The sequence below is a fragment of the Symphalangus syndactylus genome, chromosome 14 (genome assembly GCF_028878055.3).
Source record: "Symphalangus syndactylus isolate Jambi chromosome 14, NHGRI_mSymSyn1-v2.1_pri, whole genome shotgun sequence".
NCBI lineage: Eukaryota > Metazoa > Chordata > Mammalia > Primates > Hylobatidae > Symphalangus > Symphalangus syndactylus.
This window is the reverse complement of record NC_072436.2, coordinates 96,825,551-96,851,680: the sequence shown is the minus strand read 5'-3', so window position 1 is coordinate 96,851,680 and position 26,130 is coordinate 96,825,551. Positions and strand designations below refer to the sequence as shown.

Genomic DNA, 26,130 nt, shown 5'->3' with positions numbered 1-26,130 from the left:
GCTTTGGTGGAAAAGGAGATTGGATAGGGTCCAGAGATGATGAAGATACATCAGTGTGTTGGAGCCTCCCAAAAGATACATGAGAAGATTTTGGATTAGCAGCTGACTAGCAGGTGATGAAAGAAGTGGATGGTTGACGTATTTTGATAAGACTTGGCGATGGGGCCAGGCGCGTTGGCTCACACCTGTAACCCCAGGACTTTGGGAGGCCGAGGCGGTTGGATCACCTGAGGTCAGGAGTTCAAGACCAGCCTGGGCAACGTGGTGAAACCCCGTCTCTACTAAAAACATAAAAATTAGCTGGGCACAGTGGCGCGTGCCTGTAATCTCAGCTACTCAGGTGGCTGAGGCAGGAGAATCGCTTGAGCCCGGGAGGCAGAGGTTGCAGTGAGCCAAGATTTTGCCATTGCACTCCAGCCTGGGCGACAGAGTGAGACTCCGTCTCAAAAAAAAAAAAATAAAAAATAAAAGAGAGACTTGGTGATGGACTGGAGATGGGGGTGAGAAAGAAGCAAGTGTTCAGGATAACTCCTTGGGGTCTAGTTCGCCAGTTGTATGGAGAGCAGTGACATTCACTGAGACAGAAAACCCTTGGAGAGCACAGGGTTGCTTAGAAAGGAATTTGGGGCTTAAGTAACTAATAATTCTGGGGGGTAATTTTGGGATTTACCTCAGGAATAACTGGCTCCAAGGGCTCAAAAAATTACAGTAGAATACACTATATCTGTCTGTCCCTAGGACAGGCTCTCTCTCCATGTGGCAGGGACTATTGCCACCAAATGTCCAAGACATGTTCTCTCTCGCTCTTTTTTTTTCCTATAGAGTTTAGGTCTTTCTATAGTGCCCAGGCTGATCTTGAACTCCTGACCTCAAGTGATCCTTCTGCCATGGCCTCCTAAAGTATTGGGATTACAGGTGTGAGCCACTGCACGCAACTAAGACATGTTCTAACAGTTTGGTAACCCTAGTGCACAGCAGAAAAGTTCAAGGTTTGCATTCTGATTGGCCTGGCTTGGGTCACATTCCCACCCCTGAACCAGTCAGTGTAGCCAGAAAAAGATGGTGTCCTTGACTGATCAGGCCTGGATTATGTGTTCAGCCCTTTAATGGTAGGAAGAGGGAGTTTGGGAAAGTCAGTCCTAGATGAATCTTATGGAAATTATTTTCCAAAATAGAAAAGTAGGTGGGGATGCTAGACAGGGCATGGCAACTGGTGGCAAGACCACTGTTAATCTTCTACCACTCAATGTTAAGCTCCTTGAAGGCAGGAGCCGTGTCTCATTTAATAGCTTCAATGCCCAAAATAGTACCTAATATTTAATAAGTGTTCGATAAATATTTGCCGAATGAATACATATGGAATAAATAAATATCATAGGCAAAGTTTCAGAGGTCACAAAGTTGGAACAAGTAATGTAGAGAGTAGCAGTGAGAAATATGACTGAGGTATAGGTTAAGGCCGTACAGTAGGAAGGCTTAAAAGGAATTTGTGGATTACTATGTAGACGGGAGGGAACCACTAAAGGGAAATAATAGGATCAGAGCTAAACGTTAAGAAGACTAAACCAGTAGAAAGGTCTGGAATGAATTGGTGCTAGGACCCCAACAAATATGAAGATCTTTCTAATAGAAGGCTATGGCAATTATTTGGTTAGAGCAGTAGCTCTTAACTGGGGATCAAGATTTTTTTCCTCAGGGGACATTTGGCAATGTCTGAGGATATATTTGATTTTCACAACTGAGTGGGGTGCAATTATCAGTGGGTAGAGGTCAAAGATGCTGTTAAACATCCTACAATGCATGGAACAGCTTCTCACAATAAAGTATGATCTTGTCCAAAATATCTATTGCACTCTACTTGGGAAAACCCTGGGTTAGAGGTAATTAGAGTAGGTAACAGGAAGTGAAAGAATGGAGCAAATCTGCATGGCACCATGGAAGTAGAACACGCAGAATTTTGAAAATATATAGGGCAGAGAGAAGGCAGGATTAAAAAGAAAATTCCAAGGGTTAGAGCTGATAACTCAGAAGATGAGGGTGTCAGGAACAGAAACAGAGAAATCAGAAGGGGAATCAAATCTTAAGGGGGACCAGGTGTGATGGCTCATGCCTGTAATCCCAGAACATTGGGAGGCCAAGGCAGGCAGATCACTTGAGGTCAGGAGTTCAAGACCAGCCTGGCCAACATGGCAAAACCACATCTCTACTAAATATACAAAAATTATCCTGGTGTGGTGGCACATGCCCATTCTCCCAGCTACTCGGAAGGCGGAGGTTGCAGTGAGCTGAGATGGTGCCACTGCACTCCACCCTGGGTGACAGCACGAGAGTCCGTCTTAAAAAAAAAAAAAAAAATCTTAAGGGAGGATGACGAATTTGTTTTGAGTTTAAGATGGCAACTGGATACCCTAGCGCAGATCCAGAGGCAGTTAAAAAGGTACTTGCAAAGCCTAGCAAGAGCTTAATTCCAGAGATGCAGATTTTAGGAGACATTGGCATTGAGTTATTGGATAAGGAAAGGGGAGCATATGAGAGGCTGAGAAAGAGCAAAGAGGAGAAGAGGTCTGAGAACAGACTTGTGAAATGCTGGGCGAGAAATGCAAAGATCTGTCAGTCGGTGTAAGGCAGTGACTTTTATAAAATCATATTGTTTTTCGGAATAATTCTTTGCTTCAGTGATTAATTTTTCCCCACAAATTTTTCATACTAATTTGACTACCTGGAAGTGAGTCTTTCCTAACTGTTCCTAAACTCTTGTTAAATCCATATCAAAGAGCCTCTTGTTCTCTTGTTTTTAAATCACGGTTTTATTAAATCCTCAAATCCTCTTATAAATCTCAAACATATTTTCAAGCTTGGCTCAATGGAACAGTGTTTTTAAAGCATTCTTTTCCTTTTTTTTCTGTGACTATATTTAGTATTTAAGAATTGTTTCAAAATTATTTTTAAGGTCGATCCTCTGCAAAATTGGGAAGTAGGTTATTTGATTTCAGAGTATAACAAGCCTGAGGCTTTTTTCCTCTCCATAAAGGAAGGGAGTATGAGCGTGATAGTTTCTGTCTCAGCTCTGCCACCAGTAAGCTATGTGACCTTTGGTAATTTTCACTCTCTCTCTCTGTTTTTTAAAGCTTTTAATTGAATAATACCACAACTACAAAAAAATCACAAGCTTTGTAAGAGAATGACATAAACATTTAATGTGGTAATTTCCCACCACTGTGTAGTTCACTGCTTGTATCTTCAGTGTAAATTCCAAGGCGCAATTCAGAAGCACGACAGATTTTAACAAATTTTCCAAAGTATTTTTTGTTTTGTTTTCTCTTTTCCTTTTTTAGGTCACCCAGGCTGGAGTGCAGTGGTACAATCATAGCTCACTGTAACCATGAACTTCTGGCCTCAAGGGACCCTTCTGCCTCAGCCTACCTAGTAGCTGGGACTACAGGTGTGCACCACCACACCCAGATAACTTTATTTTTCACTTCTTTTTTTTTTTTTTTTTGAGACAAGTCTCGCTCTGTCCCCCAGGCTGGAGTGCAGTGGCACAATCTCAGCTCACTGCCAGCTCCACCTCCCGTGTTCACGCCATTCTCCTGCCTCAGCCTCCCGAGTAGCTGGGACTATAGGCGCCCGCCACCATGCCAGGCTAATTTTTTGTATTTTTAGTAGCGATGGGGTTTCACCACATTAGCCAGGATGGTCTCAATCTCCTGACCTTGTGATCCGCCTGCCTTGGCCTCCCAAAGTGCTGGGATTACAGGCATGAGCCACCACGCCTGGCCTTATTTTTTCACTTTTGTAGAGACAAGATCTTGCTACGTTGCTCAGACTTGTCTCAAACTCTTGAACTCCTGGTTTCAAGTGATCCTCCCACCTCGGCATCCCAAAGCACTGAGATTACAGGTATAAGCCACTGCGCCTGGGCTTCCAAATTTTTATTTTGAAAAATGCCAAATCTATAAAAAGTCGAAAACAATAATACAATGAGTACTGACATACCATTCACCTAGACTTTAACTTTTATAGCATTTGCTTATCTATCTGCCTCTATCTGTATTTTTTTGTTAAATCACTTGAAAGTAAGTTAAAGATATCATGAAACTTTACCCCTAAGCACCAAGTATATATCTCCTAAGAATTAGAACATTTTACTATATAACCACAATATTATCTCACACAAAAAAATTGCGCATTGATAAAGTAGTATTATCTAATACGTATTCAAAAATTTTAAATCGTTCCCCAGATATCTTTTGTTTATTTATTTTTATTTTTTGAGACAGAGTCTCACTCTGTTGCCCAGGCTAGAGTGCAGTGGTGTGATCTTTGCTCACTGCAACCTCAGCCTCCTGGGTTCAAGCGATTCTCCTGCCTCAGCCTCTCGAGTAGCTGGGATTACAGGATGCATGCCACCACCTCTAGCTAATTTCTGTATTTTGAGTAGAGATGGGGTTTCACCATAGTGGCCAGGCTGGTCTCGGACTCCCGACCCCAAGTGATCTACCCACCTTGGCCTCCCAAAGTGCAAGGATTACAGGCACGAGCCACTGTGCCCGGCCACCAAATGCCTTTTAAGACAGTTTTTCCCCAAACTAGGATTTAATCAAGGTTTCTGTTTTTCTAATCTCCCTTAATTTAGAAAATTACTCTTTTTTTTTCATGACATTAATATTTTGGGAGATTACAAACAAATTGTCTCGTAGAATGTCCCACATCTGGATTTCAATTGTTTCCCTCTGATTCATTTCAAGTTAAATACTTCCACAAATATACTACACAGGTATTGTGGTGTCCATCCATTGTGTCATGTCAGTAGAAACATGTCAGTTTGTCTCATTATTAAGTGATATTAAGTTTGACCGCTTAGTTAATGTAGTGTTTACCAGTTCCTTCCTTTGTAAAAGTAGCTTTTCCACTTTTTAGTTAGTAAGTAACCTATGGGTTTGTCAATTATAACTCAATAAAGATGGGGTGAGAGGAGGAAGTAATCCATGAGATTATACTTTTTTTTTTTTTTTTTTTTGAGACAGAGTCTCACTCTGTCACCCAGGCTAGAGTGGAATGGTGCAATCTTGGCCCACTGCAACCTCCACCTCCTGGGCTCAAGCAATCCTCCCACCTCAACCTTCTGAGTAGCTGGGACCACAGGCACACACCACCATGCTCGGCTAATTTTTTGTATTTTTGGTAGAGACAGGGTTTCACCACGTTGCCCGGGCTGGTCTCAAACTCCTGAGTTCAAGTGATCCATCCACCTTGGCCTCCCAAAGTGTTGGGACTACAGGTATGGACCATCATGCCTGGCCTTGAGATCATACTTTAAGATGGTGTAAGTAGTCTATACGGTGGGCTTGGAATTCTCATGTAGCCTAGCTTTCCGTAGTTCTTGCCAGTTTATTGTGTATGGTTCACTAGCATTCTTGTAGGTACAAAATCTACCCTATATTCTTCCAGGAATTTAGTTCTTTTGCTTGAGTTATCCAGAATTTTCCACCAACTATCCCGAGCACTACAATGTGAGAATGCATTCCTACCTTGCTGCTTTAGGGAAACCTAGGGTAAAGGGCAACATTATCTTCAGGGTTTCTGGGGTCAAAATATTGCTTTTAGAATGTAATTGTGATTAACTGCACAAAGGCCCATCCCATCTACATGGGACTGCTACTTTTTTTCTGGAGAGATATATATATATATAATATATATATATATATTATATATAATATATATATATTATATATAATATATAATATAAGCTGGGCGCGGTGGCTCACGCTTGTAATCCTAGCACTTTGGGAGGCCGAGGCGGGCGGATCACGAGGTCAGGAGATCGAGACCACGGTGAAACCCCGTCTCTACTAAAAATACAAAAAAATTAGCCGGGCGTGGTGGCGGGCGCCTGTAGTCCCAGCTACTCGGAGAGGCTGAGGCGGGAGAATGGCGGGAACCCAGGAGGCGGAGCTTGCATTGAGCCGAGATTGCACCACTGCACTCCAGCCTGGGCGACAGAGCGAGACTCCGTCTCAAAAAATAAAAATAAAAAAAATAAATAAATAAAAAATAATATATAATATATTATATTTTCTGGAGAGAGAGATATGTATTTTATATATATATATATATAATATATATATAATTTTTTTCTTTAACATTTTTTATCAGTATGTCTGCCTGGTGGGCACTGGCCAGGTTTGCTTAGCTCTGTCCCTCCTTGGCCTCCTAGTTAAATAATTACAAATGCGGTCGGGCACAGTAGCTCACACCTGTAATCCCAGCACTTTTGGAGGCTGAGGTGGGTGGATCACCTGAGGTCAGGAGTTCAAGACCAGCCTAACCAACATGGAGAAACCCTGTCTCTATTACAAATACAAAATTAGCTGGGTGTGGTGGCGCATGCCTGTAATCCCAGCTACTAGGGAGGCTGAGGCAGGAGAATCGCTTGAACCTGGGAGGCGGAGGTTGCGGTGAGCAGAGATCATGCCATTGCACGCCAGCCTGGGCAACAAGAGCAAAACTGTTTTTTTCTTTTCTCAAAAAAAAAAAAATTACAAATGCCCACAGACTGGTCATTGCTACCTAGATGCAATGAGACTAGGCTACGCATTTGTGATGCTTAGTCATTACCATCACCCTGTGGACAGTACAGCAAGAGGAAACTAGTGACTGCATAAAACATATCCAAATCCTAACTGCTGGACCCAGGTGACTTGGCTTGCTTTTATTGAGGCAAGTTTTACAGCCACATTAGGTAATTTTGCTAGAATTTCAGGGTGACCTTGTGCTATGGTATAAATGTAAGTGTCACCCCGCAATTCATATGTTGGAATTTAATCACCAAAGTGATAATATTACAAGGTGAAGTTTTTAGGAGAAGGTGATGAGGTAATGAGGGCTCCATCCTCTTGATTGGGAGCTTGTCTCTCCCTTACATCATGTGAAGACACAACAAGAAGTCACCATCTTTTTTTTTTGAGATGGAGTCTCCCTTTGTCACCCAGGCTAGAGTGCAGTGGCATGCAGCGCAATCTCGGCTCACTGTAACCTCTGCCTCCCGGGTTCAAGCAATTCTCCTGCCTCAGCCTCCTGAGTAGCTGGGATTACAAGCATATGCCACAATGCCCAGGTAATTTTTGTATTTTTAGTAGAGACAGGGTTTCTGCCATGTTGGCCAGGCTGGTCTTGACCTCCTGACCTCAAGTGATCTGCCTGCCTTGGCTTCCCAAAGTGCTGGAATTACAGATGTGAGCCACTGTGCCCTGCCATGAAGGCACCATCTTTGAAGCAGAGAGCAGCCCTTATTAGACACTAAATTTGCTGGCACCTTGATCTTGGACTTCCCAGCCTCTAGAACTGTGAGCAACAAATTTCAGTTGTTTATAAACTACCCAGTCTAAGGTATTTTATTATAGCAGCAGAAATGAACTAAGACACTTGAGTGTGTTTGTTAATGTAATAGGTATGGTAGGCCAGACATCGTGGCTCATTCTTGTAATCTCAGCACTTAGGGAGATCAAAGGAGGAGGATTGCTTGAGCCCAGGAGTTCGATTCCAGCCTGGGCAACATAGCAAGACCCCATCTCTACAAAAATAAACATAAATCCCCACTTGGAGTTATCTGCAGTGCTGTAAGGGACTGCAGATGCTAGAGGAGTTGCAGTCACCCTACATCCCCAGGCAGATGTTCTCTGCTGTCTTTAACTTCTTTGGCCTCACTGAGGCAAACTTCCACTTGTATTGAACATATTTATTGACTATATGTTGAAGAGTGCTACAAACTTTTACTTGAATATATGTTGATGAATGCTACATTTCACTGTGGCCTCAACTCACTCCTCTGCAAGATAACTTCAGTAATTTAGAAGCATTATCACTAGTTTTGTAATATTTCTTTAGAAATGTTAAAGGCCTCTATAGGTAGTCACTGAATTGTGAAGAGTATGAGATCAATTTTTAGATGAAGCTGAGGTCAGCATGTGTCATTATGAAAGTAATCCTATTTGTCATCACATATATATATTTTTTTTCGAGACGGAGTTTTGCTTTTATTGCCCAGGATGGAGTGCAATGGTGCGGTCTTGGCTCACTGCAACCTCCTCCTCCTGGGTTCAAGTGATTCTCCTGCCTCAGCCTCCCAAGTAGCTGGGATTACAGGCACCCACCACCATGCCCAGCTCATTTTTGTATTTTTAGTAGAGATGGGGTTTCACCGTGTTGGCCAGGCTGGTGGCAAACTCCTTACTTCAGGTAATTCACCCACCTTGGCTTCCCAAAGTGATGGGATTACAGGCGTGAGCCACCACGCCCAGCCTTGTCATCATATTTTAAAGACCCTGTCCATGTGAAAACTAAGCCATTATACCCAGTTACACCAAGATAACAAAAGTCATCAGTTCTCTTTCAAACATGAAAGGGTCTTCTTCAGATTTCCAGAAGTATGTGTGCCCAGGAGAAAAGTGACACAGGTTTGGTGAGTAGTCAAAGGGCTGTAAAAGGTTTCATAAATCCCCACTTGGGGTTTTTCCTGGAACAAATGAACAAAAAGCAATATTTAAATATTTAAAAGGTCTTCCTGACTGCTGTGTTACAAGGAAACCTACTGAGGCCTAAACTAAAGTGAAAGCAGGAATCCTAAGAGGTAAAGCGAGCACCAAAGATGGCTTAGTCCTAAGGTTTCTGAAGAGCTCTGGAGACCTTGAACTTCTTCTACTGTGATGGCTGCACAGAGTTTGGGGACCTAGGGCCTACCCAAGTAGAGAGTCTACTACAGGATCCCCATAAAGCTGAGACCTCCCTGCCCCAAATCTCAGAGAGAAATAGACTTACCACTTAGAAGTGAACAGCAGGCTGGGCGCAGTGGCTCATGCCTGTAATCCCAGCACTTTGGGAGGCCGAGGTGGGTGGATCATCTGAGGTCGGGAGTTCGAGACTAGCCTGACCAACATAGTGAAACCCTGTCTCTACTAAAATACAAAAATTAGCCAGGCATGGTGGCGGGTGCCTGTAATCTCAGCTACTCGGGAGGCTGAGGCAGGATAATCGCTTGAACCCAGGAGGCAGAGGTCGCAGTGAACAGAGATCATGCCATTGCATTCCAGTCTGGGCAACAAGAGCAAAACTCCGTCTCAAAAAAAAAAAAAAAAAAAAGTGAACAGCAAACAATTTGCCTATCTTGAACTTGACTCTGGGTAAGGAGAACAAGATAGAAAAATTCCCCCCTGGGCATTTGCTACTACAGACTGGCCTCCAAGTGGATTTTTAGTCCAATAGCATGCTCCCTATGAGGTTTGAAAACCTAAAATATCATTTATATGGTTTGACTCTGTGTTCCTACCCAAATCTCATCTCAAATTATAATCCCTATGTGTCAGGGGAGGCAGCTGGTGGGAAGTAATTGGATCGTGGTGGCAGATTTCCCCCATGCTGTTCTTATGATAGTAAGTTCTCATGAGATCTGATGGTTTAAAAGTGAGGCACTCCCCACCCCTGCCCCCACCACCTCCTGCCACCATGTAAGATGTGCCTTGCTTCCCCTCCTGCCATGACTGTAAGTTTCCTGAGGCCTCCCCAGCCATGTGGAGTCAACTAAACCTCTTTTCTTTATAAAGTACCCAGTCTCAGGTCTGCCATATTCTCAGGTCTGAGACTGGGTAATTTATAAAGAAAAGAGGTTTAATTGACTCACAGCTGTATAGCAATGTGAAAACAGACTAATAGAGTCATATAACTTGAAGTGGTCCCAGGCTGGGAGTTCTTTCAGTCAACAGGCAAGAGGATCGCAATTTCAACCTGGACCTCAAAGAAATCCTGCCAATAAAATGCTAAGGCTGGCCGATCGCAGTGGCTCATGCCTGTAATCCCAGCACTTTGGGAGGCCAAAGCGGGCAGATAACGAGGTCAGGAGATCGAGACCATCCTGGCTAACATAGTGAAACCCCGTCTCTAATAAAAATACAAAAAAAAATTAGCCAGGGCGTGGTGGCGGGCACCTATAGTCCCAGCTACTCGGGAGGCTGAGGCAGGAGAATGGCGTGAGCCCAGCAGATGGAGCTTGCAGTGAGCTGAGATTGCGCCACTGCACTCCAGCGTGGGCGACAGAGCGAGACTCTGTCTCAAAAAAAAAAAAAAAAAGCTAAGGCCAGTGATTCAGCTCACAGTGAAAGATCTAATGACACAAGGAAATAAGGCATTCAAAGCCAAGAAATAACCAAAACTAAACAGCAAAATCGGCTGGGCTAGGTGGCTCATGCCTGTAATCCCAGCACTTTGGGAGGCCAAGGTGGGTGGATCACCTGAGGTCTGGGGTTCGAAACCAGCCTGGCCAACATGGTGAAACCCCCTCTCTACTAAAAGTACAAAAATTAGCCAGGCGTAGTGGCGAGTGCCTGTAATCCCAGCTACTTGGGAGACTGAGGCAGGAGAATCTCTTGAACCTGGGGGGCGGAGATTGCAGTGAGCCATTGCACTCCAGCCTAGGCAACAAGAGAGCAAAACTCCGTCTCAAAAAAAAAAAAAAAAAAAACACTAAACAGCAAAATCAAATCTGCAAAGACTTCAGATATTGCAATTGTCAGATCCAACATCAAATTACTGTTTTGTATATTTAAAGAAATAAAAGGGTGGTTTCAAAATATGAGCAAGGAACAAAAGACTATAAAAATAGTTAAGCCAATATGATAAGGAGCCAAAGAGAATTTCTAGAGATGAAAATTTTAATCATTGAAATTGAAAACTCAATAGATGGATTAAGCCTCAGAATAGAAACAGCTGAGAAGAGAATTTGTAGGAGTCCAGTCCAGGCTTATAGTCACATAACTCCAGTTTTGTCCAGGGCAGTTTCAAAATTCTAAATGTGTTCAAAGCTAAATCTTCTCTGCTTCTCCAGCTCAGGGCTGCCTCAAGCATCAGAGCCAGAGGTAGGGGAGGCAGCCTTGTCAGCCACTCCTCTCCTCCCATACCACCTCCTGAACTTGCTAACTGCTGTTTCTGACCTCTCCATCCTGTACCAGTGGGGAAAGGGGATTAGGGGAAAAGGCAGTCTTTTATACCTAGTACAGTGTCCTCTGGCATCAGTGCCCTCTGGGAATGGAGAATGCCCAAAGCTGACTCTCTATCCCAGGTCACCCCTCTCTCTCCACCTACCCTGACTGCAGTTCCCTGATGCAGACAACACTTCTCTGGCTGTCAGCATTTTTTTTTTTTTTTTTTTGAGACGGAGTCTTGCTCTGTCGCCCAGGCTGGAGTGCAGTGGCCCAATCTCGGCTCACTGTAAGCTCCGCCTCCCGGGTTCACGCCATTCTCCTGCCTCAGCCTCTCCGAGTAGCTGGGACTACAGGCGCCCGCCACCGCGCCCGGCTAATTTTTTGTATTTTTAGTAGAGACGGGGTTTCACCATGGTCTCGATCTCCTGACCTCGTGATCCGCCCGCCTCGGCCTCCCAAAGTGCTGGGATTACAAGTGTGAACCACCGCGCCTGGCCTGGCTGTCAGCTTTTGATGACTTCCTCAATTTGGGCTTCTGGTGGTTCCTTCACTCCTTGAGGAGCGAGGAGGCAAGATTCCCCTTCAGATCATCCCAGGTGCAATGGTTTGAATGTCTCTTCCAACATTCATGTTGAAATTTAATTGCCATTAATCCAGATTAGGTCATGGACTAATGCCATTATCACAGGGGTGGATTAGTTATTATAGGCTTGCAGCCTCCCTTTTCTCTCTGTCTCTTGCACTCTCTTGCTCTTCCACCTTCTGACAAGCGATAATGCAGCAAGAAGGCCTTGACCAGATGCAACCCCTCAGTCTTGCACTTCCCAGCCTCTAGAACCATGAGCCAAATAAATCTCTTTTTCTGATACATTACCCAATCTGTGGTATTCTGTTATAGCTGTGGAAAACAGACTACAAAAATTGGTACCAAGAAGTGGAGCTGTTGCTATAACAAATACTTGAAAATTTGGAAGTGTCTTTGGAACTGGATGATGGGTAGAGGCTTGAAGAATTTGGAGGAACAGGCTGGAAAAAGCCTGGATTGCTGTGAATGGAGCATAAAGGGAGATTCTGATGAAGACTGAGGAGAAGAGCTGTAGGGAAACCTCTTAGAGATTAATCGATGGCTGTGATCAGAACGTTGGTAGAAACATGAATGGTAAAGGCCATTTTGATGAGGTCTCAGGTGGAAATGAGGAAGAAGGTGATGGAAACTGAAGTAAAGGCCATTCTTGTTATGCAATTGCAAAACTTTGGCAAAATTGTGTCCGCGTCCTAGAACTTTATGGAATGCAGATCTTAAGAGCAATGAACTAGGATATCTGGCAGGAAAAAATATCTGAACAGCAAAGCATCTGGGCTACTATGTGTCTACTTTTAGTCACACACAGTGAGATGCAAGAGGAGAGATATGAACTTAAATTTATAATTTTTTTTTTGGAGACGGAGTCTTTCTCTGTCGCCCAGGCTGGAGTGCAGCGGCACAGTCTCAGCTCACTGCAACCTCTGCCTCCCAGGTTCAGGTGATTCTCCTGCCTCAGCCTCCCAAGCAGCTGGGATTACAGGCGCATGCCACCATGTCCAGCTAATTTTTGTATTTTTAGTAGAGATGGGGTTTTGTCATGTTGGCCAGGCTGGTCTCAAACTCCTGACCTCAAGTGATCCGTTCGCCTCGGCCTCCGAAAGTGCTGGAATTACAGGCGTGAGCCACTGCACCCAGCCAGGAATTTATAATTAAAAGTGAAGCAGAATAGAAAAATTTGGAAAATTTGCAGGCTGGTCATGTAGAGAGTGAAAAGGCGTTTTTTAGGAGAGCAAACCAATGCTGTGGCCAAGCAACCATTTGCTAAAGAGCTTACCATAGCTAGAAGGGAGCCAGGTGCTAGTTATCAAAACAATGGGAAAAATACCCTGAAGGCATCTCAGAGAGTTACAAGGCTGCCCCTTGTAGCACAGGCCCAGAGCTGTAGGAGGTTTCAGGGGATAGGCTTGGGACACCTTCCACAAGCTCCTTCCCAGGTCCCAGGGCTGCCACAGGTCTCTGATCCCAATAGCCTTCCTCAACTGCCCCAGCTATGGCTCAAGTGGGCCCAGGTGTGGCTCCACCCACTGCTTCAGAGTCTATAACTGGTAAGCCTTGACAGCATCCACATGCTGCTAATTCAACAGATGCATAGAATGCAAGAGTTATAAGGGCATAGCTTCCTCCACCTAGATTCCAAAAGATGTCATGGACAGTCTGTGGGTCCAGGAAGAGACTTGTCATAGGGCTGAGCCACCGCAGAGTCCCCACTATAGTAATGCCTAGTGGAGCTGTGGGAGCAGGACCACCACTGAGGCCCCAGAACTGTAGAGCTACAAATGCACAATGCCAGCCTGAGAGAGTCCACGAGCACAAGACTTCAACCTGTGAGACCTGCTGAGTGGACTGAGCCCACGAAAGCCACAGGGGTGGGGCTGCCTGTGGTCTTGAGGGCCAACCCACACATCAGTGTGTCCAGAATGTGGGACATGAAGTCAAAGGAGATTATTCTTTAGGACTTAATGTTGTTTTTTTCTGTTGGGTTTTGGACTTGCTTAGGACCAGTTAACCCTCCTTTTTTGTCTATTTCTCCCGTCTAGAACAGGAATGTATATTTTATGCGTGTCGCACCATTGTATTTTGGAAAAAGATAATGTTGTGATTTCCCAGGCTCACAGCTGGAGGGAATTTGCCTCAGAATGAATTGTGCCTTGAGTCTCATTCATATCTAATTTATTTCATTTTATTTATTTATTGAGACAGGGTTTCATTCCTGTCACCCAGGTTGGAGTGCAATGGTGCCATCTCAGCTCATTGCAACCTCTACCTCCCGTGCTCAAGCAATTGTCCTGCCTCAGCTCCTGCATAGCTGGGACTACAGGTGCACGCCACCACACCCAGCTAATTTTTGTATTTTTCGTAGAGACAGGGTTTCACCATGTTGCCCAGGTTGGTCTCGCACTCCTGAGCTCAAGTGATGCACCTGCCTCAGCCTCCCAAAGTGCTGGGATTACAGGTGTAAGCCACCACACCTGGCTTTCATTCATATCTAATTTAGATGAGACTTTGTACTTTGGAATTTTGAGTTGATGCTGAAATTAGTTAAGACTTTTGGGACTTTGGTGATAGAATGAAAGTGTTTTGTATATGAGAAGGACACAAAGTTTGAGGGGCCAAGGGGAGTGCTATGGTTTAAATGTCTCCTCCAAAACTCATGTTGAAACATTTTTTTCCAATTACCCAGTTTCGGGTACTCATGTTGAAATTTAATTGCCAGTGTAACAGTGTTGAAAGGTGGGAACTTCAACAGGCGTTAGTCCTCATGAGTTGATTAATGCAGATCACAGGAGTGAGCTCGTTATCACAGGAGTTTGTTTCCCTTCTCTGTCTCATGAACTCTCTTGCCCTTTCACCTTCTGCCAGGGGATAAAATGGCAAGACCCTCTCCAGATGTGGCCTCTCCACCTCAGACTTCCCAGCCTCCAGAACCGTGAGCCAAATAAATCTTTTTTCTTTATAAATCACTCAGTGTGGTATTCTATTATAGCAACAGACAATAAACTGAGGCTGGGTGTGGTGGCTCACGCCTGTAATCCCAGTACTTTAGGAGGCCGAGGCAGGCGAATCACTTGAGATAAGTAGTTTGAGACCAGCCTGGCCAACATGGTGAAACCCCATCTCTACTAAAAATACAAAAATTAGCCAGGCATGGTGGCACATGCCTGTAATCCCAGCTACTCGGGAGGCTGAGACAGGAGAATCACTTGATCTGGGTGGTGGAGGTTGCAGTGAGCAGAGATTGGACCACTGTACTCCAGCCTGGGCGACAGAGTAAGACTCTGTCTCAGAAACAACAACAACAACAAAACAGAGACATCCAGTACTTTTTGTGGATTCCACTTTGTTCCCTGGGAATATTTTCCTTTACCCACTGTAAATGAAAGTCCACCAGCCTGGCCAACATGGTGAAACCCTGTCTCTATTAAAAATACAAAAATTGGTTGGGCGTGGTGGCAGGTGCCTGTAGTCTCCATTACTCAGGAGGCTGAGGCAGAAGAATCGCTTGAACCTTGGAGGCGGAGGTTGCAGTGAGCTGAGATCATACCACTGCACTCCAGGCTGGGTGACAGTGAGACTCTGCCTCAAAAAAAAAAAAAAAAAAAAAGAAAAGAAAGTCCAGTTTACATCCAATGTGACCTTGCGAAGAGGTGAACCTTTGGCCATTTTTTCTACCTTCCTACTTGGCAAGGATCAGACCCAAGTCTTTCTTCCTGAAACTCCAGGGGACAAATTCTGGGAGGTCTCCTTGAGGCACCTTTCCTTTGGCTTGAGGTGAAGAGAGGAGGCACCTTTCTCACTGCCTGCATGTGGAAGTCAGGGGAAGAGAAAGCACTTTCTTTTTTTTTTTTTTTTTTTTTGAGGTGGAGTCTCGCTCTGTTGCCCAGGCTGGAGTGCAGTGGCGCGATCTCGGCTCACTGCAAGCTCTGCCTCCCGGGTTCACGCCATTCTCCTGCCTCAGCCTCTCCGAGTAGCTGGGACTACAGGCGCCCGCCACCACGCCCGGCTAATTTTTTGTATTTTTAGTAGAGACGGGGTTTCACCATGGTCTCGATCTCCTGACCTCGTGATCCGCCCGCCTCGGCCTCCCAAAGTGCTGGGATTACAAGCGTGAGCCACCGTGCCCGGCCTGAGAAAGCACTTTCTAAAGAAATCCTCACTCTCACTCTTTCTACCTCAACCTTCCCATACTTTGAAAGTCAATGATGGGTTCATGAAAGCCAGAAGTGTGTTTATGATCTTAACAGGCCCAGAGTGACTGTGGGAGTACTAGTCCCCAATGGATTGGTCTCAGCTTTTGGGGCCTGACTAAAACAGAGAGAGAGAGAAATGCCATTTGAGCATATGGTTCCACTGGATTTTATCCCAAATAATCAAAATCATTACGTTTTTAAAAGAAGTAGAAAAATGCAAATAAGATGTTTCTGTTTCTTTGAAGTCAAAAATTCAAAGCTAAAAATGCAAACCACAGGGGAAGAGAAGATATTTACAATGCATATTACAAAGAGCTTATGTTCAGAATACATAAAGAATTCCTATAAACCAATAGAAAAATGGGCAAAATCTTGAACAGGCTCTTCACAAAAGAGGATAGTCAAATGACCAATGAACATAAAAATGTGCTCAAACTCATTAGAAATCAGGGAAAAGCCGGGCGCGGTGGCTCATGTCTGTAATCCTAACACTTTGGGAGGCCCAGGCAGGCGGATCACAAGGTGAGGAGATCAAGACTACCCTGGCTAACACGGTGAAACCCCGTCTCTACTAAAAATACAAAAAATTAGCCGGGCGTGGTGGCAGGCGCCTGTAATCCCAGCTACTCAGAAGGCTGAGGCAGGAGAATGGCGTGAACCTGGGAGGCAGAGCTGGCAGTGAGCCGAGATTGCACCACTGCACTCCAGCCTGGGCGACAGAGCAAGACTCCGTCTCAAAAATAAATAAATAAATAAAAAATAAAATAAAATAAACACTGAAGCGGCGGAGCGCGGTGGCTCACGCCTGTAATCCCAGCACTTTGGGAGGCCGAGGTGGGCACATCATGAGGTTAGGAGATCGAGACCATCCTGGCTAACATGGTGAAACCCCATCTCTACTAAAAATACAAAAATTAGCCAGGTGTGGTGGTGGGCTCCTGTACTCGCAGCTACTCGGGAGGCTGAGACAGGAGAATGGCGTGAACCTGGGAGGCGGAGCTTGCAGTGAGCCGAGTTCGCGCCATTGCACTCCAGCCTGGGCGACAGAGCGAGACTCTGTCTCAAAAAAAAAAAAAAAAGAAATCAGGGAAAAGCAAGTTTAAATTACATTGAGATATACTGTTACACACTCACTAGGATGGCTAAAGTTAAAAGCAGAAAACACCAAGTGTTGATGAGAATATGGAGCAGCTGGAATTTTTCTATATCAGAGGAGTGGAAGCATAAATTGATCTAACCACATTGGAAAACTGCCAGGAGTAGCCATTAAGTCTGAACTTTTGACTTAGCAATTTCATTCCTAGGTATTTACTTAATAGGGCATATATGTGGTGTACTAAAAGATATATTCATGAATCACCATAGCAGTATCATTCATTATAGCCCCAAACTGGAAACAGTCCAAGTATTTATAGATAATAGAATGGATGCATACATCATACTGTATTCATGAAATGAAATACAATGTAGGAATAGAAATTAATGTACTGTTACCCACTTAAATGCAAGCAAATCTCACATGAATAAAAGAAGTTGAACACAAAAGTATCCATAATGCATGATTCCATTTATTTATTTATATATTTATTTATTTATTTTTTAATGAATGCTTCATAAATTTGCATGTCATCCTTGCACAGGGGCCATGCTACTCTTCTCTGTATGCATGATTCCATTTATATAAAGTTTGTAAACAGGCAAATCTATGGTATTAAAAATCAAGAAGGTGATTTCCTTTGGGGAAGAAGGAGAGAATAGCTATTGGGAGGGGGCAGAAGGGGAGTTCTGGGGTGCCAGTCATGACCAATTTCATGCCTTGTTGGTGGTTACATGGTGTGTACACTTTGTGATAATTCATTGAGCTTTATACACTTACGATTTGTGCACTTTTTGGTATCCATTTTATACTTCAATAGAAAAAAATAGTCTTTAAAGGGAAAACAAAAACCAGAACCATTTTAAAACCCCTGCTATAAGAAGACAAAGATGAAATATGAGTACAGGAAGAACACTGGTTCTGAGTCGGTGTTGTATCCTTGCTAGATTAGTGACATTAAACTTGATCAGTGTCGGCCGGGCGCAGTGGCTCACGCCTGTAATCCCAGCACTTTGGGAGGCCGAGGCGGGCGGATCATGAGGTCAGGAGATCGAGACCATCCTGGCTAACACGGTGAAACCCCGTCTCTACTAAAAATACACAAAAAAAATTAGCCGGGCGAGGTGGCGGGCACCTGTAGTCCCAGCTACTCGGGAGGCTGAGGCAGGAGAATGGCGTGAACCCCGGGGGGCAGAGCCTGCAGTGAGCCGAAATCGCACCACTGCACTCCAGCCTGGGCGACAGCGAGACTCCGTCTCAAAAAAAAAAAAAAAAAGATCAGCGTCACTGATCACTTGATCATACTTGATGTCGCTGAGCCTCAGTTTCTTCATTTATGAAATAGGAATGATATCACAATACTTTCTTAGAGGACTATTGTGAAGGTCAAATGAGAGAATGCGTACAAATGCACTTTGAAAACTAAAATATTTGTTTATGAGTAGTCATGCCAAAAAAAAAACTAAAACAAACATCACATATAATAATACATATATTAAATGACAAAAAATTCAAGGCCATTTTTCCTTCACAATTTGTTCTCTCAAGAAATCATCTATCCCAAGCATAGCTGCTTTTTTTTTTTCTTTTTTTTTTGTTTTGAGACAGGATCTCTCTGTGTCACCTAGGCTGAAGTGCGGTGGCACTATCATGGCTTACTGCAACTTCCACCTCCCAAGCTCAAATGATCCTCCCACCTCAGCCTTCCGAGTAGCTGGGAGTGTAAGTGTGCACCACCGCATCTGGCTAATTTTTTATTTTTTTAGAGGTAGGATCTCCCAATCTTGCCTAGGCTGGTCTCAAACTTCTGGGCTCAAGCTATCCTCTCACATTGGCTTTCCAAAGGGCCGGGATTACAGGCATGAGCCACCACACTCAGCCCTCACAGCTGCATTTTTAAAAAGAAAAGAAATAATCTAACATCCAACTAAGAATCAGGTAACAAAGGCCTCCCATACTATTTAATCCTCATGAGTCACCAACGGATGTACTGTATAGCCGTGCAGATATGTGAGTCTACAGATAAATTTAGAAGCTTTTCATGGCCATGAAATAGTGGCATCTTGATACAACTGACTTGTCTCAATGGACAAGTGTAGGAAGCCTTTTTCTTACTTTTAATCTGGATGTCTCAGTTACAACTATTTTGGTTGCAAATAACGGAAACCAACTCAAGCTAATTTAAGCAAAAAAAGAATGTGGAGATGTCTCACAAAACTCAAGGGCGTAAAGTAGTTGAACTTCTGGAATCAGAAACTCTCAGCCTTGAAGAATCCAGGCAGAGCTGGCTCCTTTCTCTCAGCCCTACTCCCTGCTTCATTCTTCTCTCACAACTAACTGGCTCTCTCTCCTTCCCTGGGCACAGAATGGAGAAAGGTGGCCTGAAAGCTCTCTGAGTTGACAGCATTTCCTCTCAAAAGACCAGCTTAGCCTGATGGACATTTTCTTGGTCTCAAATCAAATTTCCCAGGGAAAAAAAAAACAGTTTGGCCTGACTTAGGAAGAGTGACCACTGTGGTCTGGTCAAATGACCAGACCTCCAGTGTCATTTAGTACCAATGTGTCTGTTGGAGACCCATCCCACTGGGCAGTGGGTAAAATTCTCAGAGGAAGAGGGTTATGATCTGGGAATACACCCACAAAAGTTATGATCCTAGCCTCTGGGACTACAGTCGAGTTGAGAAGAGGCTACATAACATACCTAATCCAATTAGAGACTAGCACAAAACAGTATATACTTAAGTATAAAATTGCACAGCACAAAAACATTACTACTGTAGCTCAGGAAAGAGAGAGGAGATCCTGTAATCTGTTGTGATCAGCAGAGATGATAGAGGAGGGAGAGAGGGGGCTATAGTGAGCAAACTAGCAGGATTGCAGAAGGTGGTTCAGGTTGTTAATTGGTAGGAAATTTGCTTAAAAATGTCTCTCTTATGTCTGATTACTAGCTTCTAGTTGGTGTTGAGTTCTGTTGGAGTGTTGGGAAATTATAAGACACATTGCTTTAATTGAAGTTGTTCTTTTCTATAATCTTATAGCATTTTCTATCCAATATACTTTCACTCACTTCAGCTTGAGATACAGAGATTAGGTTTCCTGGGGCCATTCAGCTATTTGTCCCCATTGAGAAAGTATTTTGCAATAAATCTAGCAATCATGTCTAATACTTTATGTTGGTTTTTCTATATTGTCCTGAATGATGGTGATTAATAGCAAACAAACCATAATACAGTTGCCCAAATATGAACAAACGTGCATATTCGTGTAGCAACTGAAATTCACAAAAGTGCTTAACTTTATAATATAATCACCCCACAGTAAGTAAATAAAAGTAACACTGCAAAGTTATTGTAAAAGAAAATTGTTTCAGTGGTTGTATATAATCTTCTAAAGCACACAAAGAAATATGTCCAGGAGAAAGTAACGAAAATATAAATACATTCTTTTATGACTTATGAAATTATTATAATTATAAAATTGACCTATAAAATTATGAACAATGACCTTTATTTGGTGTTTCCTTGCTATAAATTGTATGAATTTGGTATTGACAAAATCACCAAAATAGTTGTCCTTCATGGGTAGAGACAACTATGATAGAGTTTGAAAATTATACTCAATTTATTGTTTTTTATTTTTTCGAGACAGACTCTTGCTCTGTTGCCCAGGCTGGAGTGCAGTGGCACGATATTGGCTCACTGCAACCTCTGCCTCCCAGGTTCAAGCGATTCTCATGCCTCAGCCTCATGAGTAGCTGGGATTACAGGTGTGCACAACCATGCCCAGCTAATTTTTTGTAGTTTTAGTGGAGACAGGGTTTCACCATGTTGGCTAGGCTGGTCTCGGCCTCCTGACCTCGGGCAATTTGCCCGCCTCAGCCTCCCTCCCAAAGTACTGGGATTACAGGCATGAGCCACTGCGCACATCCCAATTTATTGATAGACAATTGAATTCCAAAATAATACAATGAAAAACAAGCTTTAGCAGATGGCTTTCTCCCTCTCTATAGCTATTTACTGGGTCGAATTTAACCTTAAGATATAGTGATAAATATAAATCTATGTAGAGAATTTTCTCACCTAGTCTATCCATTTTGCATCCTCTTCTAAATAGTACTCTGAAAATAATTATTTTTTAATTTTTATTTTAGGTTTGGGATACATGTGAAGGTTTGTTACATAGTTAAACATGTCAACGGGGTTTGTTGTACATATTATTATATCACCCAAGTATTAAGCCCAGTACTCAATAGTTATCTTTTCTGAAGAATTTTGTTTGTTTGTTTGTTTGTTTTTTAGACAGAGTCTCGCTCTTGTTGCCCAGGCTGGAGTGCAATGGCATGATCTCGGCTCACTGCAACCTCCGCCTCCTGCGTTCAAGTGATTCTCCTGCCTCAGCCTCCCGAGTAGCTGGGATTACAGGCCTGCGCCACCATGCCCAGCTAATTTCGTATTTTTAGTAGAGACGGGGTTTCGCCACGTTGGCCAGGCTGTTTTCAAACCCCTGACCTCAGGTGATCCGCCTGCCTTGGCCTACCAAAGTGCTGGGATTATAGACATGGCCACCATGCCCAGCCAGAATTTTTTTTTTTTTTTTGAGTCAGTATTACACTTTGTGATTTAGACTAGAGTGCAGTGGTGCAATCATAGCTCACTGTAAACACAAACTCCCAGACTCGAGCAATCCTCCTGCCTCAGCCCCCAGGGTGGCTGTGCCCACAGGTGCGCATCATCATACTTGGCTAATTTTTAAGTTTTTTGTAGAGACTGGGTCTCGTTTTGTGGCCCAGGCTGGTCTCAAATTCCTGGGCTCAAGTGATCCCCCATCCTTGGCCTCCCAAAGGACTAGGATTACAGGCATGAGCCACTATACCCAGCCTGAAAAGAATTATTCTTTTTTTCTTTTTCTGAGATGGAGTTTCACTCTTGTCGCCCAGGCTGGGGTGCAATGGCATGATCTCAGCTCACTGCAACCTCAGCCTTCCAGATTCAAGCGATTCTCCTGCCTCAGCCTCCCCAGTAGCGGGGATTACAGGTGCCCGCTACCATGCCTGGCTAATTTTTGTATTTTTTAGTAGAGACGGGGTTTCACCATGTTGGCCAGGCTAGCCTTGAACTCCTGACCTCAGGTGATCCACCCACCTTGGCCTCCCAAAGTGCTGGGATTATAGGCATGAGCCACCGCACCTGGCCAAGAATTATTCTTTTAATCTTTAATGTCTTTTTTTATCTTTCCACTTCAAAGATAATGAGGGCTATTTCAAGGCATTAGCTGGACAATTTTTTTTTTTTTTTTGAGACGGAGTCTCACTCTGTCACCAGGCTGGAGTGCAGTGGCATGATCTCGGCTCACTGCAACCTCCGGCTCCCGGGTTCAAGCAATTCTGCCTCAGCCTCCTGAGTAGCTGGGACTACAGGCGTGTGTCACCACACCCAGCTAATTTTTGTATTTTTAGTAGGGACGGGGTTTCACCATGTTGGCCAGGATGGTCTTGATCTCTTGACCTTGTGATCCACCCACCTTGGCCTCCCAAAGTGCTGGGATTACAAGTGTGAGCCACTGTGCCCACCCTAGCTGGACTACTTTATTTTGGTTTTGCCACTAACAGTAATTGTGTTAGTGGAGAGAATGAAAAAGTTGGAAGGAAACATTGACAAAACTGGCTAGATATGGGGAATTATATAGGAGGCTGAATGGGGAAACTGTTATGTCTTGACAGAGGTAATAAACTAGAGTGAGCTTTGGGAAGAGAAAATTTGGTTTAGGGTGTATGTATCAGTCAGGATGCTTTTGGTTGCAAGTAACAGAAAATTCAACCAAAAATGCTGGGCACAGTGGCTCACACCTGTAATCCCAGCACTTTGGGAGGCTGAGGTAGGCTGATCACTTGAGGTCAAGAGTTCAAGACCAGCCTGGCCAACATGGCGAAACCCATCTCTACCGAAAATACAAAAATTAACTAGGCATGGTCCCAGCTACTTGGGAGGCTGAGATAGGAGAATTGCTTGAACCCGGGGGGCAGAGGTTGCAGTGAGTGGAGATCGCACCACTGCACTCCAGCCTGGGCGACAGGGGGAGACCTTGTTTAAAAAAAAAAAGAAAAGAAAAGAAAATTCAACCAAAAGAGGCACATAAAATAAGAAAAATTACTATCACACTTAATGAGAAATTCAAGAGTAGAGTGGTTCCAAGGTTGTTTAATTCAATAGCTTGACAATATCATCAATGGTTAAGGTCCTTTCCACATTTTCACTCTTTCATGCATAGTGACTTGTTCTTTGTCCTCTAGTTTGGTCCCTTCATGGTCACAAATGGCTGTCATAGCTCCAAGCATCACATCCTTACAAAATAATAATAATATAGCTAAAATTTGCGTAGTACGTTTGATAAGCAAAAGACTGCTTTAAGTACTTTACATATATTAATTCTTTTGGTCCTCACAGCAACCCTATGAGTTGGTTCTATTATCCCATTTTACAGATGAGGAAACCGAGGTACAGGGATATTAAATAATTTGCCCAGAGTCACTAGGTAGTGAGTGGCATAACTGAGATACACTGCAGGAATCTGGGTCCAAGAAAGGAAGAGTGGGTATCTTTTCTCATAGTCCTCATAAAAATGAGGACTATGAGGAACTATTCAGGATCCTCCACCTCCAGCATATTTCCTATCAAGTGTCATTAGCCTGACTTGCCTCACATGCACATTCCTAAACCAATCACCCGAAAGGGGGAATGATATTATCATAGATAGCTTAGACTGATTAAGATTAATCTCTGGGGCTGGGGAGCAGCTCAGTCTCCCCCAGAGCATACCTCAATTAAGTGAGGCTCTATAGCAGGATACAAGATCGAGTTAGGGAGGCTGCCAAGAAGGCAACCAATAGGAGAGAAGTGCCATGGGATGTTGAAATGGACAAATCCAGTAGGTAGCTGAGGACACACCAAGACGATGGAGCTGGTGCTCCACACTTGGGGCTCAGATGCATTGAGGCAGTAGTTGAAGTCATGAGAATGGGACACATTTCCAGGGAAGATATCAAAATCAGCAGACTAAAAACTGAACCTTCAAAAAATTGGTGGGAAGGATGGTTGAAGCAATAAAACAAAATGTTCAGAATTGTTTAAGCTATGTGATAGGTACACAGGGTATATTATATACTACTACTCTCTCTAGTTTTGTGTGTGTCTGAAATTTGGAGTAAAACGGTTTGAAAAAAACAAATTCAATCCCAGAGCCTTTGCAAACTCTCTCTCAATATGAAGGAGCCCTCGTCCTTGGTCCCCAACCTCTCGGTAGACTTGTAATTCAATTCTTGTATAAGGTTTGTATCTACCCCCATATTTTGGGACAAGTTCTGGTCCCAGGCAGGGAGACAATAAGAAGCCCTAGTGTGCCCTCTTACTGGCTCATTTTCCAGCCAGCCGTTTTTGCTGCTGGTTCGTTCTGGTAACTCAGCTGGGAGTCTCTTGCATCCTCTCCTGTAACCATTTCTATCTGGCCTCAGAGCCTGAACTTTTCAACCCTGATCTCCAATCTTCCTATGCCCAGGTCCTGATAAGTTACCTGCCTCCAGACCAGTTACCTAACTGCGAGGATCTCTGCTTACTTGCCAGAATTAGGCCTCTATGTAAAGGACATTAAATACGGGCCTTAATATAAAACCTTTTTTTTTGAGACGGAGTTTCGCTCTTGTTGCCCAGGCTGGAGTGCAATGGCACAATCTCTGCTCACTGCACCCTCTGCCTCCCAGGTTCAAGCGATTCTCCTACCTCAGCCTCCTGAGTAGCTGGGGTTATAGGCACCTGCCACCACACCCAGCTAATTTTTTGTATTTTTAGTAGAGATGAGGTTTCACTATGTTGGCCAGGCTGGTCTTAAACTCCTGACCTCAGGTGATCCACCCGCCTCAGCCTCCCAAAGTGCTGGGATTACAGGCATGAGCCAACCGACCCAATATGAAACCTTTTAAACTAATTGCACTGAAGTCCTGCATGACTCTTTCACCAAGAATTTTTGATTTGCAGGTTTCCTACAATTATATCCCTGCATACTTGTTGAATAATAGACTTGTGATTTTACTCCTATGTTCATTTCCTTGATGTCTGCTCCAGTCTGAGTCCGCTGAGATTCCTTTTTTTTTTTTTTTTTTGAGATGGAGTGTCGCTCTGTTGCACAGGCTGGAATGCAGTGGCGCGATCTTGGCTCACTGCAAGCTCCACCTCCCGGGTTCACGCCGTTCTCCTGCCTCAGCCTCCAGAGTAGCTGGAACTACAGGCGCCCACCACCACGCCTGGGTAATTTTTTGTGTTTTTAGTAGAGACGGGGTTTCACCATGTTAGCCAGGGTGGTCTCGATCTCCTGACCTTGTGATCCGCCCGCCTCAGCCTCCCAAAGTGCTGGGATTACCGAGCACAGTTTCACTAGCAGGAGAAAAAGAGCTTTCAGACAAGTAAACAGGAAGAGTTGCTGCAGATGTCGAAGGAACATAAGGGAAAAGTAGCGCAATGTTGCCTTTGGGTTTTTGAAGCATGAGCAAACCACCATATTGCATGAGCAAATGGCAATGCTATGATAAAGCAAAAGATGAAGAGTTGGCAGAAATGTATACTTTATTGTAAAAAGAAAAAAACATAACAAAGTGAATGAATAATGTAAATGAATTTGGGCATAAATGCTAAACTGCTTACACAAATGGCTGTTATTAGAGTTTTCCACAGCCAAGCATATTTAAACATTTAGTAGTGTTGCAGCATTTATAGTTGGGCTCCATGTGAATAGTTTTCCTGATACCACCCACTGTGTTATAATCATAATCTCAATCATCTTATGTGTATGACACTCACTTTAAAACACAAAGGAGGATCTGCTTCTGAGGAAGCCAGTTTTGGCCTCCTAGGCTGTGGGGATTGCATGTAAGATCGTGATAGCTTGATCAACTTCCTCTCTAAGGAGGAAGCAGGGTTGGAGGACAGGCCCAGGCTTCAGGTCGTAGCACTGAGAAAAGGAAAAATGTCCAGCAAACTACTTGAGATCCTCCAAATGCAATTCAAGAAATACTTATCAAGCATCTATTGTGTGTGATTTACAACAAAAGAAACGATGTCCTTGCTGAATTGGAGGTTATAGTCCACAGCAGAGGTCCGACCTCCTCCATGCCTTTTTTTGGGCAAAGGGTCTCTGGTGAATCCTGTGGATTTCTTCTCAGAATAACATTTAAAAATACATAAAGCTCATTAAGATTACAAAGGAAAACCAATTATAATTAAAGACAGTTATCAAACAAGT

The 26,130-nt window shown here is 43.7% G+C and overlaps 1 non-coding gene across 1 annotated transcript; it reads right to left on the bottom strand.

Annotated features, from left to right (window-relative positions):
* Positions 1-17,341: 17,341 nt before the first annotated feature.
* LOC129463285 (U6 spliceosomal RNA) lies at positions 17,342-17,448 on the bottom strand. The gene has a single exon (XR_008651087.1). It is a non-coding gene; the product is annotated as a U6 spliceosomal RNA (small nuclear RNA).
* Between the last annotated feature and the right edge of the window lie 8,682 nt (positions 17,449-26,130).